Raw genomic sequence first — 21,534 nt, forward strand, 5'->3', positions numbered from 1 at the left:
TTGACGCGCCATACTTGCTAACATGGTCATTAATGTATCTTTCAAAAGACAGATCAAATATTAAATCCTGCTTCACTACATGACTTTTATTTCTCTCCCTTAAAAAAATATACATAAAGTCTTTAAAGAATCAATCTACTATCTCCTGGATAGTAAGATTTTACATTAAATTTTCTGCTCATCAAAAAGTAAGATCATGTATTTTTCAACTGTTGTAGCCCCAAGAATAAGACATAGTAAGGGTTCACTTAAATTCTTCACACAGAGAGACTATTTTGTCCCTATCATTGTGATACACACTAAAGTTCACACTCATCCTGGTGCTTCAATAACTTTCCAAGCTGTGATTTACCACCTACAATGATAGTCTATAGAAAATACAAAATGTTATTTAAAAATGCATCTTTTAAGAATTGTTTGTCATCATCATAATCATCATCAAGAAACAATTCTTCAGCTCTGTCTAGATAAGAGTATGTTATCATTGCTGGAAGAACATATCCTTAGTCCCTTGGCAGGTCCAGTCCTATGATAACTGCAATTTGACACAAGCTATTGAAATTACCCAAAACTACTTGCACTAGTTCCATGTTCATGAAGCTAAACATTTTAATATAATTTAGTTCTGGTATAGGCTTTCCTTCAACAAAAGAATGCACTAGTCCCACTGACATTCTGCAAGTACAGTCATATTTCTATGTGTAGTATAATGATATAATATTCACCTTTAATTACTCTTTACATTGTGGTTTTGTTTTTACTTTGAGAGGCCATGGATAACTTTGTAAATTGCATGCAATCAGCAGTGGACCAGATGACCAGCAAATATACATACGAGAAAATGCATACATCATTAGAGAAAACTCACGATTTCGCAGAAACCAATCCAACAATCCTAATTTTTTTTAATTAATTAATTAATTAATTTATATATATTTTTTGGCTGTGTTGGGTCTTCGTTTCTGTTCGAGGGCTTTCTCTAGTTGCAGAGAGCGGGGGGCCACTCTTCATTGCGGTGCGCGGGCCTCTCATTATCGCGGCCTCTCTTGTTGCGGAGCACAAGCTCCAGACGCGCAGTCTCAGCAATTGTGGCTCACGGGCCTAGTTGCTCCGCGGCATGTGGGATCTTCCCAGACCAGGGCCCGAACCCGTGTCCCCTGCATTGGCAGGCAGATTCTCAACCTCTGCGCCACCAGGGAAGCCCCCTAATTTTAAAATAGCCACAAAATGGGACTTCCTTGTTGGTCCAGTGGTTGAGACTTCAGCTTCCAATTGCACAGGGTTTGGGTTCAATCCCTGGTCGGGGAGCTACGATCCCACATACCTCACCGCCAGAAAACCAACACATAAAACAGAAACGATATTGTAACAAATTCAATAAAGATTTTAAAAATGGTACATGTCAAAAAAAAAATCTAAAAAAAAAAAAAAATAGCCACAAAACATTGGATATATTCCAAAGAAAAATCCCATAATTGTGTCTTTCTGGTATATGCTTTTATTTATTTATTTTTATTTATTGAAAAGTGTATTGAAAATTTCCTGAGACCTGTTTAGCCATTATTAATCTCAAAATTGAAGACTTTAAAAAGTGGGAGGATGAAATAGGGGAGATGGAAAGAGGCCACTTCAGAAGCTTGTGATTCTAGGGGCTCACTTTCTTTACAGAGGGAGAAAGGAAAACTATGGATTCCATCACCGATTCATTTTCATTAAGGCAATGGCTGAGCAGTGAGCAGTCAGAAAGTCCAGCCAAGTTACTAGTGTAACACTGTTAGATTTTCTTCCATGGAACCCCCCCTTTTCTCATCGTCTCACAATGGCTAGGCTTGGGAGAATCAGTGCAGAGTGGCATGAGGGACAGGAGTAAAACAAATCATCAAATTTCAAATACTTAGTCTATTAAAAGGCTTTCCTCCACGAAGCACTTGTTTTTCATGAGAAAGAAACAGGAGAACATAGTTGGACTCTGTTCAACTAATTGCTACCAAATTTCTTTTTAGCTTGCACTTTGCTGGAGCTTTATTCAGGAACAGCTCATGACAAAGTCCAGCAGGCACTGGTTTGGGGCTCAAAACCCCTGGGTTTTTAAGATTGGTACTGCCAATAATCTACTGTGTGCCCTCAGTCAATCCACTAACCCTGCCAATTCTCTGGATCTTTATTTATAAAACAGTCTAAGTTTCTCTTAAGCATTACACAGGTTAAGTAGTCCTATTTTAGGTTTCCCCCTGATCTAAAAGTCTGTGACTACATAATGTACTGATGCGGCTTCTGTCTGTAAGATCTCTCCTCTCCCTATGTAGAGTGAAATTATCTCAAAGGCAAGTGGCAGTAGGGATGAGAACATGAAATTGAGGGGTCTAGAAAAAGATAAATGTAGATGATTCTTCCTTATTATTGGCACCTATGAAAATCTGGCTGCTAGAAAAGAGGATTTGTTTGTGCACAGTTTCCCTCTGGTGCCCCAGGAAGCTGTAGGGTTGTGGAGGCTGAAGATGGACATAACACTGATTTGAGATTACAAAGTTGAAATACCAATTATTAACATCTGTAAAGTTTCAAAATATTTTCCCTGATGATCTTGTTTAATCTTAATAGAACAAAGTGGGGGAGAAACATCCCTTTCATAGATGAAAATTACAAATCTCATCACATCCTAAGTGTTAAAGGGACGTCACACCTTGCCAACCCCACCCCACCCATTCCGAGTGACTCAGAATTCCCAAACAAAATAGAATGCAAAAAGCTTGTGATGACTAAGGGCTCAGGTTTTACAATAGGCTTCTGGTATACGCATCCTGGTTCTGGGACCTATTGGCTTGGTCTCCTCAGGCAACTTTCTTAACCTCTCCCAATTTTCTCCTTCTTAAAGTTAGGGTAGTACCTACCTTCTAGGTTAACTGTGAAGACACAATACAGGAATAGTAAAATATGCCAGAATCTGGCATATATTAGATGCTTAGTCAATCTTAGCTTTTACTATTATTAAAAATGAATTTTAACTGCTATGCAAAAAAGTCATCTGATCATTTTTTTTTTTAGGTAGGAGAAAAATGTCCAAGAATCAGGGGGAGATAATCCGTATTAGGCTGTAAAAATGTAAAAATGAGATGGCAAGTGAACAGAAGGGAGCCTGCAATTGATTCTGCAGAAAGGACAGGTATATTACAGTCTAGAATTAAAATACTTCGAAAGAAATATTTTGTTGTCTAGGTTAAGATAAAAAGAGATGACTATACTGAACTTGGAAGGATTTGACCTTGGGTGAAGGTCAACCCTGGAGTTATAAGGAGAAAAAACTTTGCATTGGTGAGAGAAAGAGTTTAGAGCTAATGAGAAAGAATGGCTACTCAGTTTAGTGCTTCTGTTCCTTGAGCAGAGCTGGTTTAATTATAACTTCACTCTCGTCAGTGAGTAAAGTTACTGAAGCCTAAAGAAAAATCAATTCAGTGAATGCTAATATGCTTGTGTCTAAAATTTTGTTTAGAGTGGACATTAGAGGGTAGAATCAGAATGTGAATCAGGCCCACTGACATGAAAATCTACCCAGGCTTGTTCAACTGTGCTACTTTCCATGCAAAACTGACATTTTTTACAAGCAACTACATACCTTAGCAGGGATACTGGCTATAAAATTGATGTCTGTAATAAAATAAAAAATAAGGTCTCTTAAGAAAATCATTAAAAATGAATTGGTCAAAATATTCAGAGACAGAAGAGAAAATAAAGCACCATATTTCACTAATATATTTCTTCAATTGACATATCCAGACTGCTTGGTTTAGAGCATGTGCGCACACGCGGGTGCGCACACACACACACACACACACACACGGAAAGCTATAACTCTTTTTCTAAACTTATTAAAGTTTAACTTACATTTTAGAAGGATGTACCCTCTCTCATTCATCTTTCTTTCCTTTTCTTCCTTATGTATGACCCATTGGTATCTTTTCTGTGAAACAAACAAAAAGTAGTTAAACTGGAAATAAAAATTTATATCCTCAAATCCTATGAATTATTTTCAACAATTTTGGTGTCCTCCTCTAATTCGAGATAAAAACCAGGCCATGGCTCTGTGCTAGTTGTTGCAGATGGACACAAGGATGAAAAAGGTGCTGTATTTGTGCTCAGAGTGTGCACAGTCTAATCACTATTTAGATTATAGTAAAGCAGATTAAGTACTATAAAAAGTGACACAGCAGAGTTCAATTTGGACTGAAAGAAAGGAGATCACATTTACCTGAAATAGTAACAAAAAATTATAAAATGGGTAATTGTTAATGTTTTTTTTTAATGATAGGTAGTAATTGGATTAGGGCCAGTATGGGAGGGCATTCCAAGTAAAGGGGGAAAAAAAACAAACATGAACAAAGATGTGGAGATAGTGGAGTCAGTTATGCGATCCAGGAATAGGAAGTCAGCTAGTTTGGTTAGTTTATAGGGTAGGAGAAGGATAGTCATGAAAGATAATGCTACAAAAGTGGGCAGGAGTTTGAGCTATAGAATTTGTACTTATATAAGTATGGCATGGGAAGCCTTTCAGAGGTTTTAAAGCAGAGATGTGATTTTATTTGATCCCTTTCAGAAGGATGTAGCGGTGGTGTGTAAGCAGAATTAGAACAGAAAAAATAGGTTGAGCAAAACAGTTAGGCACTGTTAAAAAGACAAGGTAGCTGTTAATAAAGGGCTGAACTAATATGCCTACAGTGGCGATGTCAAAATCTACAGAAACTGGTCACACTGATCTTACGTTTGGAGAAAATGTTAGAACCTGTACACTTTGGAGAATTCTACACAAATAGAGTACCCAGGGGAAAGAGAAGATTTTGAGTGAGGATGAGGTTTTTAGTTTGGATAAAGAGAGTTGAAAACACTTGGGACTCCTGCGTAGAGATGTGTTATTGAAGAGTAATAAAAATAATAATAAAAAAAAATATTAGCAAGGGTCAAAAGCAGCCATTTATTCTAACTAAAATCTACTGAGTCACTGACATATTTCTTTTCATAGCCCCTAAAGTACAGTTGCTCCCAGGAAGCAAAGCCAACAAGAATTCATGAAGAATAAATAAAGACTAACACAGAATGACAGTCTCCCCAAGCATTCAGAGCAGAAATCACAGCTATAGTTAGAAAATAGAATTAAATCCCATTATCAGGTAAGGGAGCAATTTTAGAGTATTTTGCTGTTGTTGAATAGTGAGGAAACTGAATAAATAGTCCTAACTTTTCCCTATGTAACCATATTTATTTATTATATAACCGTATTATAACAGCCTAAAGGAAATTGAAAAAATAAAACTCATCTATTTTTCTAGCAATAACTGTTTTCATTTCTCTGTGTTGTCTCCAAGTTTTTTATACAGTCATATACATTCATATTTTCATAGTCACAATTATATATCACTCATACTACTTTATATTTTGTTTTTAATGTTTCCAGGTTGCCATATAATCTTCATATTTATACTTAGTGTCTGAATAATACTCCATTGAGTACACTTAAGAAAATTTATAAAATCATTTCTCTGTGATGGGAAATTTGGGCTGTTTTCAGTTTGGGTTTGTTTTAGCTTATGTTGTGACGAGTATCAGTCTTCTTGGCACCAGCGTCTACGATAATGAGCGTCACGAGTCATTGGTCTACATGACTTACTCTCTGGATAAGCTGGGAGGCCCTATAGTGAAGACGTTTTGCCTTTTTATTTTTGGTTTTACTATTGTATGCACTGAATCTAGTGCATATTTTGAGTTTAATAATTTTTCGATAAATTGCTTTTCTTCTTTGATCATATTTTAAGATACACTATTAGGATGGAGAGGAGAATGGAAATTGGTGCTTAGGAAAGTGGATTTTTAATGTTTATAATTATGTTATCAAAATGTGTCAATTTTACTTACTTGGGCACTAGGAGTCAGAAAATATTTATTAAGCTTCCAGTCTGTGACAGCATTATGTTAGGAACCTAGAATCAAAGACAAGAACAAACATGATTACTGAGCTCAAGGAACCCACGAAAACAATAAACGGACACCTCTTCTCATTGTTCCTTCTCCCTTCCAACCAGCAACTAATTTCCTTCTGGAGCGTAGCCTCTTCCCCAGGATATACAAAGTGGAGCATCCCACACAGTTTGGTGCATCACATGCCAAGCCCTACTCAACAGGTGGACTCAAGATATGGGAGTCTCCCTCCCTAGAATTTGAATCTTGAACTGAGGATGGAGTGATTAAAAATGGCTGGGTATGTTCACTGAAGTAGGGTTCTCCGCTACAAAACTACTCTTATCCACAGGCTCCCTGGCCTTGTGGGGTTTCTCTTTCTAGTCCATTCTCAGACCTTTTTACTCTCATTGTCTCTTTGGTACTGTGAACTCCCAAAGTTCTGGCAATAAGCTACCTGTGTTTAAGTTGGCCAAGTCAGTGTTTGTTATTTCTAACCAGAGAGTCATACCTGAAACCTGAGAAATTAATACAAATGGTGGAATAAAGATTTATCTCACCTAGTGGGGAGAGAGAAGGCGGGGAGGGACAAGACAGGGGTAGAAGATTAAGAGGTACAAACTTCTATGTATACAATAGGTAAGCTACAAGGATACACTGTAGATATATTTATTGTACAGCACAGAATATATAGCCAATATTTCATAATAACTATAAATGGAATATAATCTATACAAATTTTGAATCTTTATGTTGTACACCTGAAATTAATACAATATTGTAAATCAACTATATCTCAATAAAAAAATTAATTTATGAAAGAATTATACAGGAAACCAACAAGAAGGATAACTCACCCAGCTGAGAAACTCACCAAGATGAATGAATGTTGACCTATATAAAAATATTTGCTAATCATATATATACCACACACACACACACACACACACACACATACACACGCACATCTATATATACACACATACACATACATTTAAAACTATGTGTATGTTTTAGGTATATGCATGTATGTACATAGACATACATATATTTAAAAATACACGTGTATAGTTTTAATCAACAAGTTTATGGTTACTAGATATTTATCCATTTATATATTCTATTTTTTCATAAAAACTGTGCATTTCAGAAATAGCCCCCATTTTCAAAGTAAAGAGGCAGTGGACACACCCATAATATAAGGAGCTATGTTTCAAGAATTTTGTGTGAGGGATGCTGAAATGAGCCCTATCTACTTAGAATCAAGGATAATAGGTGGGCCTTAATTAATTATTTAGGTGCAAAAATTTGGAAAGAAAGAAATGACAAATGTCCCTCCCTCCAGGAGCTTGTTGAAAACTTTGCTAGTGCTTATCTATCAAACAGCTGGAGTCCCTAACTTGCCAGTTTATCTGTTAACTCTGTAGTTATCTCAATTCATTCCATTTTAGGAGAAATATATGAATTAATTCTAACAATAAGAAGGAATTATATATCACTACACTAGTGTACTGATCACAGCTTAACACTCTTCCTTAGGGAGAAAAAACAGTGCCATCTGGATTTTACAAATTGTTTCTGTGCTTTGAGTAAAGTGGTAGAAGGAGAACCATATAAGCCTAGAACGTTTAACCATTTTAGACATTTTGCTAACTAGGCAATGGTACAAAAAAATAAATCTCATATCTTGACTTATTTTCTCACAATCTCCCTGGCTATGGCTGACCAATTCTCTCGGAAAAATCTCAAGTCCTAACTAATCAGCACAATGGAATCACATAACCAAGGTTTCTATTTACAGGATTTCAGGTTGGAGACTATTGCTGCAGCCATTCATGTGCCACAACATACTGAACAAATGATAGCCCCTCCCTACACACAAAAATTCTTTCATGCATGTAATAACAGATATTCATTAAGAACAACTCTTTCGCAGAAGGGGAGAGGCAGCACGTGGAAAGGAGGGCTTCTGGAATGTGGAGTTCCAGAGTCTGAAGCCATGTGGCTGACAGGGTCTTGGTGCTCCGGCCGGCTGTCAGGCCTGTGCCTCTGAGGTGGGAGAGCCAAGTTCAGGACATTGGTCCACCAGAGACCTCCTGGCTCCATGTAATAGCAAACGGTGAAAGCTCTCCCAGAGAACTCCATCTCAATGCTAAGACCCAGCTCCACTCAACAACCAGCAAGCTACAGTGCTGGATACCCTATGACAAACAACTAGCAAGATGGGAACACAACCACACCCATTAGCAGAGAGGCTGCTGAAAATCATAATAAAGTCACAGACACCCCAAAACATACCACCAGACGCAGTCCTAGGCAACAGAAAGATAAGATCCAGCCTCATCCACCAGAACACAGGCATCAGTCCCCTCCACCAGGAAGCCTACACAACCCACTGAACCAACCTTAGCCATTGGGGGCAGACACTAAAAACAACAGGAACTACGAACCTGCAGCCTGCAAAGAGGAGACCCCAAACACAGTTAAGTTAAGCAAAATGAGAAGACAGAGAAACACACAGCAGATGAAGGAGAAAAGTAAAACCCCACCAGACCAAACAAATGAAGAGGAATAGGCAGTCTACCTGAAAAAGAATTCGGAGTAATGATAGTAAAGATGATCCAATATCTTGGAAATAGAATGGAGAAAATACAAGAAACATTTAACAAGGACCTAGAAGAACTAAAGAGCAAACAAACAATGATGAACAACAAAATAAATGAAATTAAAAATTCTCTAGAAGGAATCAATAGCAGAATTACTAAGGCAAAAGAACGGATAAGTGATCTGGAATAGAAAATAGTGGAAATAACTACTGCAGAGCAGAATAAAGAAAAAAGAATGAAAAGAATTGAGGACAGTCTCAGAGACCTCTGGGACAACATTAAACGTACCAACATTCGAATTATAGGAGTCCCAAAAGAAGAAGAAAAAAAGGAAGGGACTGAGAAAATATTTGAAGAGATTATAGTTGAAAACTTCCCTAATATGGGAAAAGAAATAGTCAATCAAGCCCAGGAAGCACAGAGAGTCCCATACAGGATAAATCCAAGGAGAAACACGCCAAGACACATATAATTCAGACTACCAAAAATTAAATACAAAGAAAAAATATTAAAAGCAGCAAGGGAAAAACAACAAATGACATACAAGGAAATCCCCATCAGGTTAACAGCTGATCTTTCAGCAGAAACTCTGCAAGCCAGAAGGGAGTGGCAGGATAATTTAAAGTGATGAAAGGGAAAAACCTAAAACCAAGATTACTCTACCCAGCAAGGATCTCATTCAGATTCGATGGAGAAATTAAAACCTTTACAGACAAGCAAAAGCTAAGAGAATTCAGCACCACCAAACCAGCTTTACAACAAATGCTAAAGGAACTTCTCTAGGCAGGAAACACAAGAGAAGGAAAAGATCTACAATAACAAACCCAAAACAATTAAGAAAACAGTAATAGGAACATACATATCGATAACTACCTTAAATGTAAATGGATTAAATGCTCCAACCAAAAGACACAGACTGGCTGATTGGATACAAAAACAAGACCCGTATATACACTGTCTACAAAAGTCCCATTTCAGACCTAGGGACACATACAAACTGAAAGTTAGGGGATGGAAAAAGATATTCCATGCCAATAGAAATCAAAAGAAAGCTGGAGTAGCAATTCTCATACCAGACAAAATAGACTTTAAAACAAAGACTATTACAAGAGACAAAGAAGGACACTACATAATGATCAAGGGATCAATCCAAGAAGAACATATAACAATTGTAAATATTTATGCATCTAACATAGGAGCACGTCAATACATAAGGCAAATGCTAACAGCCATAAAAGGGGAAATCGACAGTAACACAATCATAGTAGGGGACTTTTAACACCTCACTTTCACCAGTGGACAGATCTTCCAAAATGAAAATAAATAAGGAAACACAAGCTTTAAATGACACATTAAACAAGATGGACTTAATTGATATTTATAGGCCATTCCACCCAAAAACAACAGAATACACTTTCTTCTCAAGTGCTCAAGGAATATTCTCCAGGATAGATCATACCTTGGGTCACAAATCAAGCCTTGGTAAATTTAAGAAAACTGAAATTGTATCAAGTATCTTTTCCAACCACAACTCTACGAGACTAGAAATCAATTACAGGAAAAAATCTGTAAAAAATACAAATACATGGAGGCTAAACAATATGCTACTTAATAACCAAGAGATCACTGAAGAAATAAAGGAGGAAACCAAAAAATACCTAGAAACAAATGACAATTAAAACACAACAACCCAAAATCTATGGGATGCATCAAAAGCAGTTCTAAGAAGGAAGTTTATAGCAATACAATCCTACCTCAAGAAACAAGAAACATCTCAAACAACTTAACCTTACACCTAAAGCAATTAGAGAAAGAAGGACAAAAAAAAAACCCAAAGTTAGCAGAAGGAAAGAAATCATAAAAATCAGATCAGTAATAAATGAAAAAGAAATGAAGGAAACAGTATCTAAGATCAATAAAATTAAAAGCTGGTTCTTTGAGAAGATAAACAAAATTGATAAACCATTAGCCAGACTCATCAAGAAAAAAAGGGAGAAGACTCAAATCAACAGAATTAGAAATGAAAAAGGAGCAGTAACAACTGACACTGCAGAAATACAAAGGATCTTGAGAGATTACTACAAGGAACTATATGCTAATAAAATGGAGAACCTGGAAGAAAAGGACAAATTCTTAGAAAAGAACAACCTTCCAAGACTGAACCAGGAAGAAATAGAAAATATAAACAGACCAATCACAAGCACTGATATTGAGACTATGATTAAAAATCTTCCAACAAACAAAAGCCCAGGACCATATGGCTTCACAGGTGAATTCTATCAAACAGTTAGAGAAGAGCCAACACCTATCCTTTTGAAACTCTTCCAAAATATGGCAGAGAGCGGAACACTCCCAAACTCATTCTACAAGGCCACCATCACCCTGATACCAAAACCAGACAAAGATGTCAGAAAGAAAGAATATCTCTGGTGAACAAAGATGCAAAAATCCTCAACAAAATACTAGAGAACAGAATCCAACAGCACATTAAAAGGATCATACACCATGATTAAGTGGGGTTTATCGCAGGAATGCAAGGATTCTTCAATGTACACAAATCAATCAATATGATATACCATATTAACAAATTGAAGGATAAAAACCATATGATCATCTCAATAGATGCAGAAAAAGCTTTTGACAAAATTCAACACCCATTTATGATAAAAACCCTCCAGAAAGTAGGCATAGAGGGAACTTACCTCAACATAATAAAGGCCATATATGAGAAACCCACAGCCAATATCATTCACAAGGGTGAAAAACTGAAACCATTTCCTCTAAAATCAGGAACAATACAAGGTTTTCCACTCTCACCACTATTATTCAACATAGTTTTGGAAGTTTTAGCCACAGCAATCAGAGAAGAAAAAGAAATAAAAGGAATACAAATTGGAAAAGAAGAAGTAAAGCCGTCACTGTTTGCAGATGACATGATACTATACATAGAGAATCCTAAAGGTGCTACCAGAAAACTACTAGAGCTAATCAATGAATTTGGTAAAGTAGCAGGATACAAAATTAATGCACAGAAATCTCTTGCATTCCTATACACTAATAATGAAACATCTGAAAGAGAAATTAAGGAAACACTCCCATTTACCATTGCAACAAAAAGAAAAAAAATACCTAGGAATAAACCTACCTAAGGAGACAAAAGACCTGTATGAAGAAAACTGTAAGACACTGATGAAAGAAATTAAAGATGATACTAACATATGGAGAGATATACCATGTTCTTGGATTGGAGGAATCAACATTGTGAAAATGACTATACTACACAATGCAATCTACAGATTCAATGCAATCCCTATCAAACTACCAATGGCATTTTTCACAGAATTAGAAGAAAAAAATTTCACAATTTGTATGGAAACACCAAAGATCCCGAATAGCCAAAACAATCTTGAGAATAAAAAACGGAGCTGGGGATATCAGGCTCCCAGACTTCGGTCTATACTACAAAGCTACACTAATCAAGACAGTATGGTACTGGCACAAAAACAGAAATATAGATCAATGGAACAGGAGAGAAAGCCCAGAGATAAACCCACGCACATATGGTCACCTTATATTTGATAAAGAAGGCAAGAATATACAGTGGAGAAAAGACAGCCTCTTCAGTAAGTGGTGCTGGAAAAACTGGACAGCTACACATAAAAGAATGAAATTAGAACACTCCCTAACACCATACACAAAAATAAACTCAAAATGGATTAAAGACCTAAATGTAAGGCCAGACACTATAAAACTCTTAGAAGAAAACATGGGCAGAACACTCTATGACATAAATCACAGAAAGATCCTTTTTGACCCAGCTCCTAGAGAAACGGAAATAAAATAAAAAATAAACAAATGGGACCTAATGAAGCTTAAAAGCTTTTGCACAGCAAAGGAAACCATAAAGAAGATGGTTTAGTTTATAGAATGTGGTTGTGGCACGAGGGCTCAGTAGTTGTGGCCCACGGGCTTAGTTGCTCCACGGCATGTGGGATCTTCCTGGACCAGGGCTTGAACTCGTGTCCCCTGCATTGGCAGGCAGATTGTTAACCACTGCACCAGCAGGGAAGTCCTGGAAGATAGTTTTCTGAAGCTAGCTTGTGAATCAGTCACTTACACAGCAATTACAAGGGATCTATTTACATTTTTTTTTAAAAAGATAAATACATAGCAAATAGCTAAACATGCAGACTAACAATATAAAACTGCTTATGTAAAAGGTATTAAACGTCAAGTCTATAAGTGTTGGTTGCAAACATTAAAAAGAAATACAGACTATATAATCTAAAATTTAAGGACACTCTTCCTCAACCAAGATGGGAGAGTAACACTTCCTCAACAACTCAACTTGGTGATTAAGAAAAACATTTTCTGCCTAAACAGAATTTTAACTAGCTGCTTCAGAAACGATTTCTGCTGGAAAAATAATTCACTGTTTATTGGACATTTGAAACTGAGAGAACAAAATGAATTTAGAACATTAGGCTTGTAAGTCATAAATTAAGAGAGGTATGAATGGGGTACAAAGTATATGGACTGAACATAAGATATTAAAGTTTAGGAGAGTTGGTTGGGACCAAATTATAAAGGACTTGGTACTACAGTTACTGAGGAGTTAGCCATAGTTTCCAAGTTGAGAGATTACAGTGTAGTTAGTATATAAATTATATCAGAGGTCAGTAAACTAATGACCTGTGGATAAATCTGGCCTGCTCTTACTTTTATAAATAAAGTTTTATTGGAACATAGTCATGCCTATTTGTTTAAGATATTGTATATGGCTGCTTTTAACAGCAGAGTGGAATAGTTGTATGAGAGATATTATCACCTGGAAAGCCTAAAATATTTACTATTTGGCTCTTTACAAGAAGTTTGCTGATAGCTGAATTACACGGTGTGATGTTAATTTTATATGTCAACTTGACTGGGCCACGGAGTGTCCAGATATTTGACCTAACATTATTCTGGGTGTTGCTGCAAGGGTGTTTTGGGATGAGCTTAACATTTAAATCAGTAGGCTGAGAGAAGTACATTGCTTGCTATAAAATGGGTGGGCCTCATTCAATCAGTTAAAGGCCTCAATAGAACAAAAGAACCTTCTCCAGAGTAAGAGAAAATTCTCCTGCCTAATGGCCTTTGAACCACCACATCAGTTCTTCCTGGTTCTACAGCAGCCTGCTGGCCTTTGGACCTGATGTGATACATCAGCTCTGCAGATTTTGAACTTGCCAGACTCCATAATTGTGTGAGCCAATTCCTTATAATAAATCTCTTTATATGAAATTGTATTTTTATTTTATATATTGTATACGTAATATATATGATATATAATATATATGGAGACAGAGATTATAAGGAATTTTTATAAGAAAATAAATGTGCTTATTTTCTACATTATATATCCAATATATAATCATACATATATCCTATCTATTCTATTTCTCTGGAGAACCCCGAGTAATATACATGGTTACTTTTAAAAGGAGACAAACAGTATGGCAGTGAGATGGAAGTAAGACAAGCAATCAGAAGCAAAGGGGACAGGTGGGAGTCAGGGCAATAAACCATGTGATTGATGATCTGAACCAGAACAGAGCTGAGGTGATTACAATGGAAGGCAAGAATAAACACAAAAAACCTTGCACCATGTCCTTGGATTATAAAGGCATTTTTATTTTATTTTAAGAAGAAAACTTCTTAAATCTGTTCATGACAATGAGAAATTGACAATGTTCTCATTCTTGGATTATGGGTGCTTGTTATTTTTAATCTCAGGGGAGTTTTAATCTTCCAGGAAATTATGAATTCAGTAGGAAAAGAAGTGAAATTCTTAGAATTCTTTAATAATGAATTCTAGAGCTTCAAAATGAAAAGTGCTTAGGAAGTTGCTTTTAATCAAAGCTGAGAAGGCATTTTTCTAAAGTATGGCTGGATGGACACTGTTAAAGTTAAATATGTTTATTGTTTATTTCTCCCACTCTCCCTATTCTAAAAACTGTCCTGGTAGCCGAGGCTGATAGAGAAATCCCCTTCCCTGGGCTTAAGTATCGTGGGAGAGACCTTGTTTTGGAATGGAAAACTCAGTTGACGAGCTGATGACTTTGGGTTTGAGGATCGTTTTCCCCAGGAAAAGAGAAAAAAAAAATTCTTTTTGGAGATACTGGCTCTTTAACCCAGAGCTTCCTTCTTTATCGTGTAAATAAATAATGATAAATAACTAGCATGAATTGGTTTCTCATCACACTTTGCACAATTTGTCACCTAGGAGGAATTTGACATTGCATTTCTAAAAGTTTACAGAGATGTTGCTTCTGGTTTTTGAACAGGAAAGACCAGCTCTTCTTTTACCTGCTTTTGCTGCACTGCCTACATCTACCTGTAGATGTAGCCGTGTCTACCATGGAGCTAGTGGGCAACACACCACTGCCTTCTCAAAAGCCTAATTGAAGGTCTATAGATAAAGGAAGGAGAGATGGGTAAAAAGAATTGTAAGGAAAGAGGCATTCTCCATTTTCCCAATTCTCTTGAGTATTATTAATTCTACCAAAAAAGGTACATCCAGAATTTTTTTAAACATCTTCTGGGAAATAAATTGTATTTTCCAAATCAGGCTAGGAATGGTAAAAAAATACTTTTGGTCTAGAAATAACCTGGGGAATACAATGGCAGTAACTAAAAGCATAATGAAATCTCATTTTCCTTAGAAGAAGAATGAATATTAAAAATGTTACAGGTGGATATTTTTATATTGAATCTTTTCCAGAATGGTGGATATAAAGAATTGAAATAAAAAGATAAAAGGATGCTAAGGAAACATTATCACACCTCTCTACTTCTATTGAGGACTGCATGGCAACCATTTAAGCCAAATGTTGATATATACACTTCTAAAACTGGGAGGCAGAAAAGGAAAAAATGAAGACTAAGAATTATAGCCCGCAAGACTCACTGATGACTGATAACAGGCTGAGAAGATTTGGTTTGTGATGCATCTAAGCCTGTTTAGGAAGAGCAACCCTGTAGGACACAGGAGGATTAGTGGGCAATGACAAAGAGAACCCAAAAGGATTTAAACAGAGATATCTATCTAGTCAGACTTTTCCTTAGCCCCTCCCTCTAGAGAGTCACCACTTCTTCACATGGATACAAATACTCTATCTGAAAATGTTTCTTTTTTTGTTTTAAATCACACTATATATAAAACACTTTATGCTTTTTCTGCTGGATTTGACTGTAATTAGGCAAGGAATCACACCTGTATATTTCACAGGAACTGACGTCTAGCAGGTACAAAATAAAGTTTGTTGGAGATAAGTTATGATATGGGTTTTATCTATTCAGAATGAGGAAGTATTGGGCACAAAGGAAAGATGACATATTATTTGTTGTTAAATTCTTTCCTGAGGATGCTTATGTAATGGGGCTCTATGACATCTTGAGGAAATAAGATTATACACTCTCTTCAATATTATATTTCCCTATTTATTTACCTTTCTCATCAAAATACTTGACTCTCTGTTTAACCTAGACCATTATTTCTGCAACTTAAGCCCATTTCCTTCTATTTTATTCTTCTGGAACAAGAAGATTTAATACCAAGCATGAATAGAAGGAGGAGGAGGAGGAGGAGTAGAAGTGGGGGTGGGTAGAATATAAAGAAGAAGGAGAAAGAGGAGGAGGAGGAAGACACTGGGGTATGGAGAAAAGAACTTGCATTTTGTAGACATAGACAACCAAGTTCAAATCTCAATTGTGCCATTTACTATTTGTATAATTTCTGTCAAGAAAGGTAATATCTCAGACTCTTTATTGATACAATGTAAAATTTATCCCCCAAGATTGTTTGAAAATTAAATGAAATATTTATGCTTGAAACCTAGTTGGCACTCATAAATATTAAGATAAATTTCAAATGTGAGCTATAAAAAGATGTCCAAAGAAAGGGAAGATTAGCCCAAATAGGCATAATTATGCAAAAAAATTACTGAAAGTATGATTTATAAAAACACATTTTTGCTTTAGGAAAAAGAAATTGACACAAAATGTAGAAATTTCAAGAGTAGTCTTCAGATAAACTGATCTAGTTAGACACCTCAATGCTGGAAGCAATGACATAGTTTAAATCAAATATAGTGAATGTGTATCCAGAAAAAGAAATGCACAGTAACAGAAAAAGTTTCAGGTACTATAAATGACAAGATACAGAAGCATTCCTCAGATTCCCTTATAATTTATCCCTTCAACTAATATTTATTAAGTGCCTTCTGTGTGTCCAACGGATCTTGTTACGGATGTTTGGGAATCATCAATGAAAGAAGGAGATAAAGATCCTGACCTTGTGGAATTTCAGTTTGGTTATAATTAAATTAATACAGTTCATCACAATATGATTGCTGACATCATGTTTAAACTTCAAGAAAACATGTTGAGATAGTCAATCATTACTTTTAAAAACATACTAAGGTAAATATTTCAGAATTAATAAACAAAAAAAATATTTCTTTCTGGGCACTGGGCAGGATCAATACCTTTAGCAGTAAGCTTAAGTAAGTCAAGTCTATCCGTGAGTTAGCTATATGCTAGCTATAATTTGGAGTAGGTGAAACAAAGGCAAACACTCCAAGACTCCTGCCCTTGATACACTCCCAGTTCAATCAAAAAGGTCATACACATAAGGAAGAATTACAGTGTGCACTACAGGGAGTCCCAGAATGAACTTGTTCATTAGGGGCAGAATAAATTCTTAATTGTATTAGAGACTCAAAAATGTAGCCAAAGAAAAGGTGAAATATGTAGTGAATCTGTAAAACTTGACTAGAAATTCATTAATTTTATGGAAACAGAAGTCAAAATATTGTAGTTACTTGGAAAAGTCTAGAATCATGAAAGGATTAGAGGGACTCTTGCTGGCCCCCATTTAGCTTCTTTTCCCTTATTATTCGCCTTCTTAAACTTGAGCTCTAAAGTTGTCTAATAAATCACTAAGCCTCTCAATTCTACCTACTAAATACAATAGGGATCTCTCCCTTGCTCTCCATTCCCACAGCTGTCATTCTCTTTCGAGCTATAATATCTCTCCTCTGTGTCATTCCATCATGTTCCCAAGTGGTCCCTACCCTCAGGTCTTACCCTCACCTTCCAATCAAACATTGACAAGCCTGCCAGTTTGATCTCTCTCTACAACACACTTCTTACATATTTTATATGCCACAGTTAAGTCTCCACAGTAAACCTAAAGCAATAATTCTTAACTCATTGAGGATGTAGTTTTTCCACAGTTTTAAATGATCCTTTAGTATATTTCTATTCTACTGTAACAAATTTCTACAAAGTTACTGGCTTAAAATAATACAAATTTATTATTTTCAAGTTCTGGAGATTAGAAGTCCAAAACTAGTCACACTGAGCTAAAGTACTGACAAGGCTGATTCCTTGTGGAGGCTCTGAGTGGAGAATCCAGTCCAGTGCCTTTTCCAGTTTCTGGGAGTCACCTGCATTCTTTGGCTCATGGTCCCTTCCTCACATCACTCCAACTTCACACTCATATTGTTAAATCTCCTAAGAGTGACTGATCCTCCTGCCTCCCTCTTATAAGGACCCCTGTGATTTCACTGGGCAAACCCAGATAATCTAAAATAATATCCCAATTTTAAGACCCTTAATTAAATTTGCAAAGTCCCTTTTGCCATGTAAGATAACATAGTCACAAGTTCTGTGTTTAGTACTTGAACATTTTGGGAAGGCCATTATTCAGCTTAACACAGCTATTGTGAAAAAAAATTAATATAAAATAAAATTTATTTTTCCTCATAATTTTTAAATATATAAAATTTCCTAACTGCAGTATATGAGAGATAAAAGGAACATGATTTATGATAAAATAACATGCATTTGAGTACACAGATGTTTGGGCACAATTGCACGAAAAACGTAATGATGCAGTCAGGTGTCTTTACTGAAATGTATACGTACCATGAATGTCACAGAAATAATGCTGTAACATAGTAACGTATTGATATTGTCACATTGATATTGATATTGACATACTGTACTAGCAATTCAAAATAAGATTTTCTAAAATGAAGGACAACTCTTAGTAAAGTTCCAAACAAATATAATAACTTCTGCTGACTTATATGACAGTCTCATTCCTAAAAAATTTAGTGTATATTAAAATGTGCAAAGTGTTTTGTGTTCACACGTAAAAGAGTCTTGGCTCAGATAATTAAACATTGTTTTTTTACCTACCTGTATATCCAGTAGAGCACCAGAAACACTAAAACTTGCTGCCAGTAATATTAAATGGTGCAACCACTTTGGAAAATATCTTGGCAATTTCTTAAGAAAATTAAATGTACACCTAGCAAATGACTCGCCATTCCACACCTAAATATTTACTCAAAATAAATGAAAGCAATGTTTACATAAATACTTGTACATGAATATAGCTTAACTTACAACATCAACAGTCGAATAGATACACAAATTTGTGGTATATCCATATAATGGAATACTATTAAGCAATACAAATAAGTGAACTATTGATACCAGTATGAACATGAGTATAATACTGTGTAAGAGAGACCAAAAAAAAAAAGAGAGAGAGAGAGGGAGAATGCATTGCTCTATCGTTCCATTCATACACAATTCTAGCAAATTATAAACTAATCCTTAGTGATAAAAAGAGATCAGCTTTGTGGGAAGCAAGAGGGTTAGAGGGAGCATGGAGAAAATTGTGGAGACGGTAAATATGTTCTTTACCTTCTTATGCGAAAATTTCATGTATACACATGTTAAAAGTCTAAAATTGTACTGTATGTGTATTATATGCAGTTTATGCTGAAGCTGAAAAATAAACTTGAAGTTGTTTTTGCCTGGAATAGTTGTAATATTCTATACAAACATTTGATCAGAAAAAAAAAAAATCTGTGTATGTTTCCTTATTCCATCTTTAAGCTTCCCTCTAGAATTGAAAAGAGGATCTGTATCTCTGATCAAGTCATACCCCTCTCCACTTTAAATTAATAATACATTCAAGGGAATAACAAGTCAGCCCTTTCACTCCTAAAATATTCAGATCATCTTCTACATAGATTCTTTGATCTTATATGTATGTTTGGGCAGGAACTCCCCAAATCCCTCTTTGAAAAAGTCTCTTGAGTAGGTAAATTGGGGCATCCCAATTATTACCCAGATTCCATGTCTTGAGAAGGTCATATTTGCAACATGAGTCAAGTTTACTACAGACTTACTTTTTAGGGGCCCATAGGAAATGGGTTTTCAGGTAAAATATAGGGTGCCTAGTTATATCTGAATATCAGATAAAGAATAATATTTTAGTTTAAGTATGACCCCAAATTATTTATTGTTTATCTGAAATTCAAACTTAACTGGGTTTTCTGTACTTATATTTGCTAAATCAGGCAACCCTCCCTGAGGTTACTACAGTTGATTTTCATAGAAAAAAAGAGAGAAACACTAGACATTTGAATAAGCTGTGGGTGGTTAGCATGTCAGAGAGCCCTTAAAATTTATATATATTACCAGAGATTCTTGATGAATCAAGATACAGAAATATAATTAAATTTACATATTAGATTTGTTTCCAGTACAATTATACACGATGTAGAAGTTTTAGGGCATATTAGCCCTAAATGTTTAATATTTGCAAGATTGAAGTTTATGAGAGAAAGAATGTTTGGCTCCAAGATTTTGACTAATTGGTTCACCTTTTATTTCCCTCAGTTTGAATAAGTGTAAATTGAAACTAGTTAAGGATGTCTAAGAAAGTGAATTAGGACGTAAAGTGATGATATGAACAAAGTTGAAAATGTAAGATCATGTGAGGCAAGCAACTCATTTTCTCAATATAAAAGATCTCACTTTCTCAATGTATGGTATGGTAAGCCAAACCATTCATTTGTGTTTTCATCTTAACTTGAGTGTGTAAGGGGATAAGGAGGTGGCTGTAATTTTAGAATGTGTTTATAATTTGGATTTGAATCTTGGAAGAGATCTTATTCCTCCTGATGCAGAGATAAACCAACCTTCCAAGTGAGAAATGAACTAGAAGTGAATAAATTTATTCTCAACCTCAGCCACAAAGTGACAGTGTAACCATGGGCAATTGCATTGACCCACAGACACCTTACAGGTCAAGTGAAGGTATAGGACTAGATAATTCATAAGATGTTTCTTTAGCCTTATGGTTTTGGAAGGACTCTAGCAGAGCTCCATATAATCTATTAAATATGTGAGGGAGGGAGGGAGGGAGGGAAGGAAGGAAGGAAGGGAGGAAGGAAGGATGGAAGAGAGGAAGGAAGGATGGAAGGGAGGGAGGGAGGGAGGGAAGCAAGCAGGAAGGAATTATCCTCAAAAGTCTAAGCACTACGACAACCATTTGGAAATTAACCACTGAAATGTTATTTACTGTATTTTAAATGTCACCATTTCTGTCATGCAAACGCATGTATTTTCTAACCTGGATGATCAAATATGAGAAAAAAAAAAAATTGTTGGCTGAAGGTGGAGGAGCAACAGAGTCTCTGCACACCAGATTTTCCAGTTGATCTTGTGATGGGGTTTGGTTCCTTGAGACTTCACCTGTTCTATTTCTGCATTTACTTTTATTATTTTTATTTAATGTTCATAACAACACCATGAAAACATGACTAAGAAAACTGAAGAACAGAGAGATTAAGGATGTGATTTCGTCACAGACCTCAGTCAGTTAAGCACACTATATCACTGTTATAATTATCCAACTCTGAGGACTTCCCAGCTAAAACTTCTTATTTAAAGCAGTTACCTTTTTCTGTGTAAAGAAAAATTAATCTGTCTGGTGGCTCTATACTCATTCATTTATACTATTCAGGTTATTTCTAATATTATGTGTGAGATGACTGCATAGAGATTAAGGCCAAAATTTATAAATATTTTTGCTAGTATTGAAAGAGTTAAAAATAAGCACACAACATAAATC

The 21,534-nt window shown here is 35.8% G+C and overlaps 1 long non-coding RNA gene and 1 pseudogene across 2 annotated transcripts in view; one reads left to right on the forward strand and one right to left on the reverse strand.

Annotated features, from left to right (window-relative positions):
- The window catches only part of LOC309667810, a 481,076-nt gene that overhangs the window by 407,911 nt on the left and 51,631 nt on the right, over positions 1-21,534 (reverse strand). The window lies entirely within an intron of this gene.
- The window catches only part of LOC309636437 (NEDD8-activating enzyme E1 regulatory subunit pseudogene), a 47,050-nt pseudogene continuing 46,187 nt past the window's right edge, over positions 20,672-21,534 (forward strand). The window contains exon 1 of the transcript in view: positions 20,672-20,717. The product of the transcript in view is annotated as an NEDD8-activating enzyme E1 regulatory subunit pseudogene (transcript). The remainder of the gene's footprint in view (positions 20,718-21,534) is intronic.

This window comes from Balaenoptera physalus, assembly GCF_965194825.1.
Source record: "Balaenoptera physalus genome assembly, chromosome: 10".
Taxonomy (NCBI): domain Eukaryota; kingdom Metazoa; phylum Chordata; class Mammalia; order Artiodactyla; family Balaenopteridae; genus Balaenoptera; species Balaenoptera physalus.